We start from the raw sequence: 14,258 nt of genomic DNA, 5'->3' as shown, positions 1-14,258 counted from the left end.
GGTTGTCCAAGTTCCATCACTCATCGCCCAAACTAAATGTCCTGTGCTCTGAATTGTATCTTTTCTACAACTAAATCTCTTTCCTCTTATGGGAGTATATGCATCAGTCAATATAGTTAAAATTCCCCATGGAATTGGTTCACCCACTGCCCTTGGTATTGGAATCTGTGTAATTAATTCTAACATCAAATTTTTTTTCCTGAGTTTTCCTTGGGAGATATATCAATTGATCTGTTTCTGTTTGAAGGTCTGTGTCCCCATACCCTTTTGTTACACCATGTTGTCCAATTTTTATCTCAAACCAGGTTCCCACTAACAATAATTCCCGAATCAATATTAATTTCACAAGTATTACAAACTGATATCCAAAGTTAGATATATTTCAGAGTCAATTTTTAAGTTTCAGCATCCCTTTTAACAATCCTCCACGCTGGTGGAGCTTTCTTCACTCTGGTATAATGTATCCATGTATTTGATTCAGCGATTTTTATGGCGGTGAATGTAGTCAGCAACACCTGGAAAGGTTCTTTCCAACATTCCTGAAGAGGTTCAGAAGTCCAGGTCTTTATATAAACGTAATCTCCCGGTTGAAAATCATGTACAGGATTTTCTAAAGACAGAGGTCTGTTCCACACAATCACACTCTGAAGCGCAGTTAGAGTCTTTCCTAAAGAAAGCAGATAGTTATATATATCTTGTTTCCCTTTTAAATGCACATTTACATTTGGTTCAGGAGATTCATAAGGTTTTCCATACAATAGTTCATAAGGACTAATTGATGTCTCACTTTTTGGTTGAACCCGTATCCGTAAAAGGGCTAATGGAAGAGCCTGAGGCCATTTCAAATTGGTTTCTTGACATATTTTACTGATTTGTCTCTTTATTGTTTGATTCATTCTTTCTACCTTTCCACTAGATTGTGGCCTCCAGGGTGTATGTAAATCCCAAGTAATTCCCAACACCTTACTGATATTTTGCACTACCTCTGCAATAAAATGTGGACCTCTATCTGAGGAAATTCCAATAGGTACTCCAAATCTCGGAATGATTTCTTGTAACAACCATTTAATAACTTCTTTTGCTTGATTTGTCTGACAGGGAAAGGCTTCTGGCCATCCTGAAAAAGTATCAACCCCTACCAGAATGTATCGATACCCATTTTGTCTAGGTAATTCTGAAAAATCTATTTGCCAATAATCTCCTGGTTCCATTCCTGATTTTAACACTCCCATTGGAAGTTTCTTTTTCACTAATGGCTTGTTCTTTAAACAAACCTCACATTTAGCAATCGTCTTCTTTGCCTTTTCTAGCATCTTTACTGATACAATTTGTCTCTTTAGGGAAGTTAGTAATGCTTCTGCTCCCCAATGACATTCCCTATGTTTTGTCTGTATTATTTCCCTCATCAAAAGTGGTGGAATCACCACTTGACCTGTTGCTGTCACCCACCATCCAGCTAAATTTTTCCTTGCATTCAATAAATTTGCTAACTTCTCATCTTCTTGTGAATATTTAGGCCTGTCAGCTAGTTTATTTCTTATTATTTCTTTTGAATTTCCTGTCTGCTGGGCTTTACAGTGCATGATTGCTACATTAGCTGGCTTCTGAAGTGCTTGTATTAATTTCAAAATTTCTTCTTTGTATTTTATACTTGTTCCCTGGGAAGATAGTAATCCTCTTTCTTTCCACAGAATTCCATGGACATGTATTACACCAAAGGCATATTTTGAATCAGTCCAGATATTTACTCTTTTTTTCTTTGCTCAATTCTAACGCCCTTGTCAAGGCTATCAATTCTGCCTTTTGAGCTGAGGTTGTGCAAGGTAAAGAATTTGCTTCTATGACAGAGTTTTCAGTTGTCACCGCATATCCTGCGTATCGAATTCCATCTTCCACAAAGCTGCTGCCATCTGTATACAGTTCCCAGTCAGGATCCTCCAACGGTGTATCCTTTAGATCCTCCCGACTGGAGTATGCATGTTCTATGATCGTTAGACAGTCATGGTTTAGTTGCCCTTCTTCCTGTACAGAACTCAAAAAGACTGCAGGATTGGTAAGGTTAGTAATTTTCAGAATCACATCATCCTGTTCTGTTAAAATCACTTGGTACTTCATCATTCTGCTAGGGGATAGCCAGTGACCCCCCTTTTGTTCTAAAACGGTGATTACCATATGTGGTACATATACTGTTATCATTCTCCCCAAAGTCAATTTTCGTGCCTCTTGTATTAGCATTACCGTGGCTGCAACTGTGTTGGGGTCCATGCGAGGAAGGAACTACAGCACACCAGTATGATGCTCTAATAGTCCGCTTTATTTTGGTTAACACAGCTCTTTTATAGCATACATACTTCCTTATCTCGCGGTCACGCCTTAAGCTATTGGCTGCAAGCACTGTGCACGCTCTGTCCACGCGCCTCTTCTGCTGTTCTGATTGGATACTTGCTATGAGCCTAAGCAAGCTTTATCTTCATACTTCCTTACTGACTCATGCTCTTATGTAACAGTGTACTCGTATGTTATCTCTATAATTTTCCCACGGTCCAGGCCCCTACACAACTGCTCGAAGGCAACTTGGCCATCCTTTACTTACAGTGTCCAGTTGTTTGGAGAAGTATCCTACCGGTCTCTTCCAGCTTCCCATCCTCTGAGTTAACACTCCAAGTGCAAGACGTTGTCTCTCATGAACAAACAGTTGGAAGTCCTTAGTCAAATCTGGAAGTCCTAGTGCTGGTGCAGTCATCAGGGCCCGTTTTAAATCCCGAAAGGCTCTTTGTTGTTCTGGGCCCCACACAAACGGTACAATTTTCTGAGCTTCATATAACGGTTTTGCTAACAGACCGTAATTCATTATCCAAAGTCGACACCACCCCGTCATTCCTAGAAAAGCTCTCAGTTCATGCACATTTCTAGGTTCAGGGATACCACAAATTGCCCCTTTATGGTCCGTTCCCAATTGCCTCTGTCCTTGAGTGATCTCAAATCCTAAATAAATTACAGTCTAGCTCGCTATTTGAGCCTTATTTCTAGATACTTTGTACCCACTTAGTCCAAGAAAGTTTAAAAGGTCTATTGTTACCTTTACACAAGTGGATCTTGTTTCTGTAGCAATCAGGATGTCATCCACATATTGTAGAAGTAAATGTCCAGGTTTTAGTTCTGAATCATTTTGTTTCCACTGTTCAAGCTCCTTTGCTAACTGGTTACCAAAGATCGTCGGACTGTTTTTAAATCCTTGGGGTAACCTTGTCCATGTCAGTTGCATCTTCCGTCCTGTCTGCAGATTTTCCCATTCAAAAGCAAACAGTTTTCGACTTTCCTTCTTCAAGGGTATGCAAAAGAAAGCATCCTTTAAATCAAGCACTGTAAACCACCGATAATTTTCTCTTAATGCAGTTAAGAGTGTGTACGGGTTTGCAACAACAGGATGTATGTCTTTAACTAACTGGTTTATAGCTCTCAAATGCTGAACTAACCTGTATTCACCTGAAGGTGGTAAGATTGGAGTGTTATATTCTTATTCACATTCTTCTAGAATTCCGTATTTTAAAAACTTGTCAATTATTCTTTTAACTCCCTGTCTCACCTCTGGTTTAATTGGATATTGTTTAATCCTTACTGGTTTTGCTTGATCCTTTAATTCTATTTTTACAGGCTGTGCTACCTTAGACTTCCCAGGTATGTCTGTATTCCAGACTGTTGGTATAACAGCCTCATCTATTTCCTGGGGTATTTCTGATTCCTTTATCCTTTCTTGTATCATCAATATTTCTCCTGTCTTTGATTCTGGAATTTTCAGAAAGACTTCACCTTCCTCAAAAACTATTTGTGCGTTTAATTTAGATAACAAATCTCATCCTAGCAAAGGTATCGGACAATCTGGTATATACAAGAATTCGTGTGTGATAATTTTACTTCCAAATTTTAAGTCTAGGGGTTGTAGGAATGGCCTGTTTTCTTCTTTCCCTGTGGCACCAATTATTTTAGCAGATTTATTTCCCAACTTTCCTTTACAAATATTTAGAACAGAATATGTTGCCCCAGTGTCCACCAGAAATTTGACTCCTTCATTTCCCAGCTTAATTGTAACCAGAGGTTCAGCTGGGTTCCCCTCCTGTCCTCCTCATTCATCTAAAGTCATCATTCTCCTTGCCTCTCTTTTATTTGCTTCTTGATCTTGTCATTCTCTTTTCCAGTGCCCCTCCTCTTTGCAATACACACACTGATTAATCCCGAGGGTATTTGACCCTCATTCTCCAGTTTCTAAAGCCTCCTCTTCCCCTAGCTCGATCTCTGCCTCTTGTAACATTTCCTGTTAATGCAGCTATCAGTCTGCTTTCTTTAATCCTTTCTTTCTTTTCCTTTCTCTGTTCTTCCTCCTTTTCTCGGTTATTATATACCTTCCAAGCTGTTTCAAGCATTTCATTTAAATTCCCTGAATCCTCTCCCTCTAACTTTTGCAGTTTCCTCTTTATATCTGGCGCTGATTGTCCCATGAATATTAAAGCCAATTGTTGTTGTTCTGCTTCTGTCTCTAATTTCAAATCAATAAACATCCTGTCCATTTCTTTCAGTCTCTCTAAAAACACTGAGGGTGATTCATTTTTGTCTTGTTTCACCTCATATAATTTAGACCAATTTAAAGCTCTTGGCATTGCATGTTTCACCCTATACAGCACCCACTTTTGGTACTGACTTAGCTTCCTCCTGTTCTCTGTTACATTCGGATCCCATTGAGGGTTTCCTGTAGGAAAATTTTGCTCCAGTGTTCCGGTAAGCAAGCCATTTGTGTGTGCAGCTTCTGCCTGTGCCTTTCCAGTTTTTAACACCATCTGTTTTTCTGTACTATCCAATAAATTATCCAATATCACTTGTATATCATTCCAATCAGGATCCTGTGTCCTAATGATTGTTTCTACGACCCTTCCTACCCTTTCTGGATCCTCCCTATACATTCCTGCTGCCTGTTTCCATGCCATCAAATCCATAACAGAAAACGGCACTTTTACATACACTGGCCCCTGCTGCCCTACTCCCTGTCTTAAAGGAGCTATTTTTAATTCTAATTCCACTTCATCTTCTCTCAGTACAGTACACCTAATACATCTCTTGCCAATATCACAAGCAGAACAACAACTTTTAATTTTCCCTTTTTTTCTGAAGCTAATGTCATTACTAGATTGTCCCGATTAATTAATTTACATTAATTTTGCCAATCAGTTCGTTGTCTCAAATAAAAGAACAAATCTACATATGGTACTTCACTCCACTTTCCTTCCCTCCTGCAAAACAGCATTAATTGTAGTATAGTGTTATATTTCAATGTTCCATTCATCAGCCACTTTTCCTGATCTTCCAAGATATACAATGGCCACCAATTATTACAATATTCTATCATTTGGCTTTTCCGCAAGTCCTCATGTAACTCTCCCCAGTGTGATAGCAAACATCCCAGCGGCGAGGTTTTTGGTATCTTTTCATCCAATGTTAAATTCCCTGCACTTTTACTCTTAAACAATTTTACAAATCCTGATGCCATGTTACCAATTTTTTTTTTCTTTTTTCTTTTTTTTATTCCAATCTTACTATAATCATTGGTTAGCTCTACTGGCCGATATCCTTAATATTTAAATCAAGATAGGAAGGGTAAGGGGATTTCCAAGTAGCATTACTGGTGTTCATTGTATTTAACTAGCATCCATGTCGGTCTCCTAACAAAACAAAAAGTCCAGTAACTTACCTAGTGGGGTGTCTATGGTTACCTGTTAAAATTTAACAATCCTATAGCTCACTCTATAGATTCTAAAGCAGAACACAGCACTTCTTCTATTATTATACCTATTCTATTAAACTTATCTTCTTATGATTTTATATTAAATTTCATTTAATTTCAAATATTTATAACATGGCCACAAACTGAAACAAAATCCCAGTGAAACCAGGACAAGCAGATATCAGCAAAATGGGAATTTAAAAACCTAAAGGAGCAATACCAATGAACATGCCTATTTCCAAACATATCTGAATGGAATCAGTAGGGTTTTTTTCAGAACTGTATAGTCAACCATATAGATACAAGTTGTCCAGAAGCATTATCTTGGAAAACAACTTGAGGGACAGGCATACTTTAGTATACCTTTTAGTCATACCACTTTAATTTCTGGTCTCATCAGTTAAAAAGATTCTGGCAAAGATAATACTTGTATAGAAGTGCTGTAGAAAACAGTGCTATTCATTCAGCAGCAGTACATAGGAACAGTATGGCCAGTGTTCCTGCATCATGGTTTGAATGACCTGAACACTGGATGTTTTATAAAAGGTGCCCTAAAGCAAAGAGACCTAGCAGTATATCAGTGATTGAGACAATCTAAACCACTTTGCCACATTATAATAATTTCATTCAGTAAGAGAACAAAGCTGATGGTATGTTTGTTCTCTTCCTGCTCCCCCCCACCCTTCCCAATTGCCTTACTTTTTAATAACCTTAGGTGAAAGGCAACTGACTTTTGTTTATTATCAAGAAGGTAGTTGTACTAATCTTCAGTTTTTACTGATAAGGTGCCCAGATAGCTCTGTTTAAGAAGCTTAATTACAGAATAAATATTACTCTTCTAATTAAAGTTGAGAAGCTGAGATAAAGCATTCAATATCTCTGAAAGTACTGAAAGACTACCTTACTCATAGTGTTATGTTTCAACATTCAGTTTTCCATGGTACAAGGCTGTTACAGAGGGCATACACAAACTCTCATCTTGGCAAGTCACAGGATAGTTAGCAGCAGGAAAGCTAAACATTACAACATTTGTAGCTTCGTGTTAATACTGTATCCTTACTCTGGAATAAAATATCTGTGGAGAAAAGCCTCACATAAAAATATGGACCACTTTGAGGATACTCATACAATAATGAAAATGCTCCCAAATGCTACAAAATCCCTTTATTGGGCATGGCTAGAAATTTAGAATCACATGACTTGATAGATACAAATTGCGGCTAGTTCAACATGATGAATGATGTGATAAAAGTCTCCTACTTCACTGGCAGAATAGACAAGAAGCTAGAGATAAGAAGTAAGACTAGTTAGAGGAGTTCTGAGGTTTGGAAGCTTGAAAACAGATGGAAAAAAGATACAAATGGTCTAATGGTAATAGATTTCTACGTATAAATTTTAACAGTAAATGTGTTTGACCAACTGTCCTGGTTTCAGCTGGGATAGAGCTAATTTTCTTTTTAGTAGCTACAATAGCACTATGTTTTGGATTTAGTATGGGATTTGGTATGAGAAGAATGTTGATAATACACTGATGTTTTTAGTTGTTGCTAAGAAATCAAGGACTTTTCAACTCCCCATGCTTTGCTAGTGTGCAGGTGCACAAGAAGCTGGGAGGGAGCATAACCAGAGCAACAGATCCAAATTGGCCAAGGGAATATTTCCATATTATGCAACGTCATGCTCAGTATATAGATGAGAGTTGGCCAGGAAGTCAGGCGCTCTCTCCTCTGGGATTGCGGTTTTGGGGTTTCTCTCCTCTGGGATCGCTATCCAGGGATAGGCTGGGCATTGGTCAGCAGGTGGTGAGCAGTTGCACTCTGCATCACTTGTTTGTATATTCTATTATTATTATTATATTTTATTTCAATTATTAAATTGTATCTATCTCAACCCACGAGTCCCTTTACCTTTCCAACTCTCTCCCCTATTCCCCAGGGGGTGGGGGGAGAGTGAGCGAGCAGCTGCGTGGTATTTAGCTGCCTGCCAGGTCAAACCATGACACCAATTGTCACCAAAATTTTTTCCTAGAAAAATCCAGAGGGGCATAAAAATGGAAAAAGAACTGGACGTGGAAATTAAAGAATGTGTTTTTCATAAGGAGATTTTGAATATTAAATAGAGACCAAGAACAGTCAGCAGTTGTATTTGCAGCTCTAATTTCAGTACATGACTTGGAGCCTGCAGTTAAACAAACTCATGTAACTGTTACTGGGGAAAGGGAAAAACTGCTCTGAGTAAATAAAACTTGAAGCGATTTGCAACTCTGATATATTGACAAATGTCAACATGCAGAGATACTACAGACAAAGGTGAATGAGCACTATGGGAGAAGTGAGATCTCAGTCAAAAATCTTCTCTTCCTTTTTCTCTGTGCTCTAACACTTTGATATCTTCTGGAATTACGGTTGCTGTCTGTGCTATGGTTAGGTATTTTTCCTACAAAAGAACATGTGGTTATGAAGGAAAGCAAGAAGATTTTGAAAAGGATTTTTCACCTGTTCTCCCTTTTCTTGTTTCCTGAAATATTTGTCTGTCCTTTAGGTAACCTTACTAGCAAAATAACAACAGGCAGTCTAAAAGCAAAGATGAACGGTAAAAAAAGGTCAAAAATAGAAACCAGGTTCTGACTGTAGTTACACTGATGTAAATTTAGTATAATTTCAATTAATAATTAATTTAAATCTATGGGATATGAATAAATTGTAATATTACAGTTGATTTTATATAGATTATTTACTCTTCTGTTACTGTTGGTAAAGCAATGCAAGAAGATTTACATGAAGAAATTTGAATAGATTAGTCAATAGATTATATTGCTGAGCAGACTGGCAATTACATATGATACTTTTTCATTTCTAAGTCACCTCAGCCCAAATTGGTAGTACTGTGGACTCATTTTTCATTTCATGACTCTTCAATGGAAGGTCATGAAACAGTCCCCACACCAATAAAAACAATAGTTAAGAGTCCTAGTCTTAAACTGGCAACCTTGTTTGAATTATTAGCACTTTGAGGACTAAATGAGCACAGACAGGGAATCTCCCCTTGTGTGTGAGCCGACACAGGCAGGACGCAGGAACAGCCACAAGACCACGGATAAAATGCAAAGAGCAAATTTATTCCCGTTACCTCGCAAACCGGGGGATCTCCGAAGCAGTACCCGGGGCAAAGGCACGCAAGCGGGGACACAGGCACCGCGGAGCTCGGTTCCTGCTAGAGAGAGAGCGAGAGATTCCAGGCCTGCTGCCTTCGCCTGTATATTAGGGGTTTCTTGCAGGCAGTAGTTTTCCACTGCGCTTTGATCTTTCTCACAGCAGGGCAGGAATCTCAGGCATGAACAATTAGGTGCCCCTGAGTCTTATCACAGGCCTATGTTATCTGAATGCAGATGTTCTACTTGTCCAGCACACAAGACTAAACAACAGTTACTAGTATGATATATGTGTTTTTCGACACCTCAGGTGCAAGTCACTTGAGCGTGTTTACAATCCTTCTTGCCAATCTTCCGTTATATTCCCACACCTTGGTAGCAGGGGTTCTGTGTTTAAGAAATTGTGGATTTTGGAAGGCCTACATTTAGGGCTTTAGGGTTTCTTCTCATACACACTTGACAAAACATTTGACTTTTCTTTGCTTGGTTTCTTTTTTGTGAAATGTAAAAAATAGTGTCTTCCTATGGCAAGGTTTTGTGAAGATTAAAAAAAAAAATAATGGTTGCAAACTGTTCTAACCCTCTACTGTGTGTTGGGGGATATTGTTGCAGCTAACGGAAAGAATCAAGAGCTGAAGTCAACAAGCTCTCCAAGTTTGAGCCACAGGCCAATCTCCTGTGTGCTTCCCACGGAGCCTCTACATACTTGACTGCAAACATCACTGTGAACAGTGCTGGACTTGGCACCTGCAGGATCATGTTACAGCACAGGGGGATGGTGAAAGGACTGACCAATGGGAGGTTGCAGGGGGGCGCGTGGACAGCGTGTGGCAGAAGTGGGGCGACCAATTGGGTTTTTCATGGACAGTGCCTGGCTGCATGTACGGAAGCAAATATGTTATAAAAAGGGGCGCTTTTTTGTAATAAACGGCTTATGCTTGATTCACATTGGATCGTGTGCTGAGTCCTTTTCTCCGCAACTGGTGACCCCGACGTGATCGTCCGGCCGGCGAGACACGTTTGGAAGAAGGTTTTACTGGTGGAACAGCGGCGGGCAGAGCTGCTTTACCCGGGACTTAGAGGACACCGTGGATTCGGTGAGCCACCAGGGGCACGATGGGGGGTACTATAACTAAAGAAGAAAGTACGGTCTTGTCTATGTGGCAGCTTGTCTTGAAACAACGGGGGGTAAGTCTCCCGGACCCATCGTTGTGAAAAATGTTGTTGTGGGGGAAAAAGCATGGATGTGATACATCTGCTACTACTGCCTTCAGTTTAAGAGTATGGGAAGGATTAGGATCTGCCCTTTTTGAGGCAGCGACAAAGGGAGATAAAGCTGCCCTGGAACTGTTAATGACATGGCATGTAATGAAAGAGACTGTACAAAAAGTAAAGCAACAAGCCAAAGAGGAAAAGAAGGAGGATTTGGAGCCTCCTGTATTAGTACCCGGCACTTCTGTGCCTCCTCCTGCATCAAAGAATGAAGGGACAAATGTTCCAGGAGAAGAAAAATCAAAGAAGGTAATGACAGAAGAATCTACAAGTGCACCGTCAGTTAAGGTGAAGTTGCTGATACCTACCACTCCTCATGCGGTGGCCGAGTATTATAAAGACTTATTGATCACGGGCACCCCAGAATCGGATGACGAAGGGGTGGTACGGAAGCCCCGGCACATAAAGCGGCCATCCTCTGCGAACCCGAGATTGCCACCCTTCAGTGGAGCAACCCTAACGATAACTGAAGGAGCTGCACATCCTTCTCCTTCTGCGCCACCTGCTGACGATGAAGAACTGTCTCAGGCGCATAGTCGGCTAAGTATTAAAACCCCTCAGCCCACACCAGATAAATCACTTAGTTTACCTGGGATTACTGTGTTCCCTCGGGATCCTGGGAAATTTTGGGAGGCTGTAAAATCATCGGCATCTCAGGAGGGGGAGTGGGAGGTGGTAGAGAAACTGGGAGGCATGGGAGGTGCAGTGGGTGAATCTGGGTCTTTTAGTACTGGTCCTTCTGCTTATCCTGTGATTTTCAATGACCCTGCAGCAGGACAGCCTCATTCACATGTTCCTTTTTCATGGAAGGTGGTACAAGATCTACAAAGAAATGTAGCTCGATATGGGGTGAATTCTCCCCCATGTATGCAAATGTTAAGGCTTTTGACAATGGATGCTTTGACTCCTTGGGATTTTAAGCAACTAGGGAGGATAATTTTTCAACCTGTGCAATTTTCAGTGTTTATGTCAAATTGGAGAAGTGCATGTGAAGCGCAAGCTGCAATAAATTTTCAACTCAATCAGAATGACCCTAGGTATCACAGAATCACAGAATCACAGAATGTTAGGGATTGGAAGGGACCTCGAAAGATCATCTAGTCCAATCCCCCTACCGGAGCAGGATTCCCTAGATCATATCACACAGGAACGCGTCCAGGCGGGTTTTGAATGTCTCCAGAGAAGGAGACTCCACAACCTCTCTGGGCAGCCTGTTCCAGTGTTCGGTCACCCTCACCATAAAGAAGTTTTTCCTCATATTTATGTGGAACCTCCTGTGTTCCAGCTTGCACCCATTGCCCCTTGTCCTGTCAAGGGATGTCACTGAGAAGAGCCTGGCTCCATCCTCATGACACTTGCCCTTTACATATTTATAAACATTAATGAGGTCACCCCTCAGTCTCCTCTTCTCCAAGCTAAAGAGACCCAGCTCCCTCAGCCTCTCCTCATAAGGGAGATGTTCCACCCCCTTAATCATCTTTGTGGCTCTGCGCTGGACTCTCTCTAGCAGTTCCCTGTCCTTCTTGAACTGAGGGGCCCAGAACTGGACACAATATTCCAGATGCGGCCTCACCAGGGCAGAGTAGAGGGGGAGGAGAACCTCTCTTGACCTGCTAACCACACCCCTTCTAATACACCCCAGGATGCCATTGGCCTTCTTGGCCACAAGGGCACACTGCTGGCTCATGGTCATCCTGTTGTCCACTAGGACCCCCAGGTCCCTTTCCCCTACGCTGGTCTCCAACAGGTCTGCCCCCAACTTGTACTGGTACATGGGGTTGTTCTTGCCCAGATGCAGGACTCTACACTTGCCCTTGTTATATTTCATTAAATTTCTCCCCGCCCAACTCTCCAGCCTGTCCAGGTCTCTCTGAATGGCTGCGCAGCCTTCCGGTGTGTCAGCCACTCCTCCCAGTTTTGTGTCATCAGCGAACTTGCTGACAGTGTACTCTATTCCCTCATCCAAGTCATTAATGAATATATTGAATAGAACTGGTCCCAGTACCGACCCTTGAGGGACTCCGCTAGACACAGGCCTCCAACTGGACTCAGTCCCATTGACCACCACTCTCTGGCTTCTTTCCTTCAGCCAGTTCACAATCCACCTCACTACCTGATCATCCAGACCACACTTCCCCAGTTTAGCTGCGAGGATGCTGTGGGAGACCGTGTCAAACGCTTTACTGAAATCGAGATAGACCACATCCACAGCTTTACCATCATCTATCCACCGGGTTACGTCCTCATAAAAGGCTATCAAGTTGGTTAAGCATGACTTCCCCTTGGTGAAGCCATGTTGACTGCCCCTAATGATCCCCCTATCCTTGATGTGCCTAGAGACAGCACCAAGGACAAGTTGTTCCGTTACGTTTCCAGGGATGGAGGTGAGGCTGACCAGTCTATAGTTCCCCGGGTCCTCCTTCTTGCCCTTTTTGAAGACTGGAGTGACATTCGCTTTCCTCCCGTCCTCAGGCACCTCTCCCGTTCCCCACGACTTAGCAAAGATGATGGAGAGTGGCCTAGCAATGACTTCCGCCAGCTCCCTCAGCACCCGCGGGTGCATCCCATCAGGGCCCATGGATTTATGAATGTCCAGATTGCTTAATTGGTCCCTGACCCAGCCCTCATCAACCAAGACAGATTCCTCCTCTATCCTGACTTCCTCTGGGGCCGCAGGGGTCCGGGGCTCCTCAGGACAGCCTCCAGCAGTATAGACAGAGGCAAAGAAGGCATTCAGTAACTCCGCCTTCTTTTTATCCTCTGTCTCCAGGGCCCCCACCTCATTCATCAGTGGGCCTACATTGCCTCTAGTGTTGGCTTTACCTGCAATGTATTTGAAGAAGCCCTTTCTGTTGTCCTTGACCTCTCTTGCAAGGTTTAATTCCAAGGAGGCCTTAGCTTTCCTAGTTGCCTCCCTACATCCTCTGACAACAGACTTATATTCCTCCCAAGTGGCCAGCCCCTCCTTCCATGATCTGTACACCCTCTTCTTCCACTTGAGTTTGCCCAGCAGTTCCCTGTTTAACCATGCAGGTCTCCTGGTACCCTTCCTTGACTTCCTACCTGTTGGGAATGCTCTGGTCTTGAGCTTGGAAGAAGCAGTCCTTGAATGCTAACCAACTATCTTGGGCCCCCTTACCTTCTAGTACCCTGTCCCATGGGATTTCCCCTAGCAATTGCTTGAAAAGGCCAAAGTTGGCCCTCCTGAAGTCCAGGGTTGTGATTCTGCTAGCTATTCTGTTCCTGCCACATGAGATCCTGAACTCTACCATCTCATGGTCGCTACAACCAAGGCTGCCCTCAACCTTCACCTCTTCAACCAGACCCTCCTTGTTAGTAAGGATAAGATCCAGCAGCGCTCCTCTCCTAGTTGGAGAGTATGGTAATGGGGTGGATGTTTTAATGGGAGGGGGTCAATTTGCTAATCCTAGCCATGAGGCTCAATGGGACCCTCTTATCCTGGAACAAATAGTAGCGCTGGGTATGAATGCAATTGTAAAAACTGCACAATTGGCGTCCCCAATAGGCAGATATACTACCGTAAGACAAGGACCCAAGGAGCCCTTTTTATCCTTTGTTGAGAGGCTACAAGAAGCAGTTGAAAAGCAAGTTTTTGATGTTGGTTTACAAGATACTCTAGTTAAGCAATTAGCTAGGGATAATGCTAATGCTGATTGTCAAAAAAATCATTGAAGCTTTACCTGGAGAGCCAGATTTGAATGCTATGATAAAGGCATGTGCAAAAGTGGGTACTGTGGAACATAAGGCTCAAGTTATGGCTGCGATTAGAACTCAGGAGATGCAATGTTATATATGTGGAAAAAAGGGGACACAAATTTAACAGCGCCACGACAGACTACTGCAGAGGTACAGCAACTGATTACAGAAGTAGAAAGCAGGCTACATTCCAAATTTGTACATCGTATTGATTTGAATCAGGAAATACAAGTTATCACTTCGTTTGATAGGCAAATTCCGTATGCAATAATTGGTCAATGGAATTCAGAATGGTCAGATTTGTTACATGTATTGGAATTGGTTGTTTCTACCTTTAAGAACAAA

The sequence above is a fragment of the Nyctibius grandis genome, assembly GCF_013368605.1.
Source record: "Nyctibius grandis isolate bNycGra1 chromosome W unlocalized genomic scaffold, bNycGra1.pri SUPER_W_unloc_1, whole genome shotgun sequence".
Taxonomy (NCBI): Eukaryota; Metazoa; Chordata; class Aves; order Nyctibiiformes; family Nyctibiidae; genus Nyctibius; species Nyctibius grandis.
The sequence above is the reverse complement of the archived record's forward strand: the minus strand, read 5'-3'. Positions refer to the sequence as shown.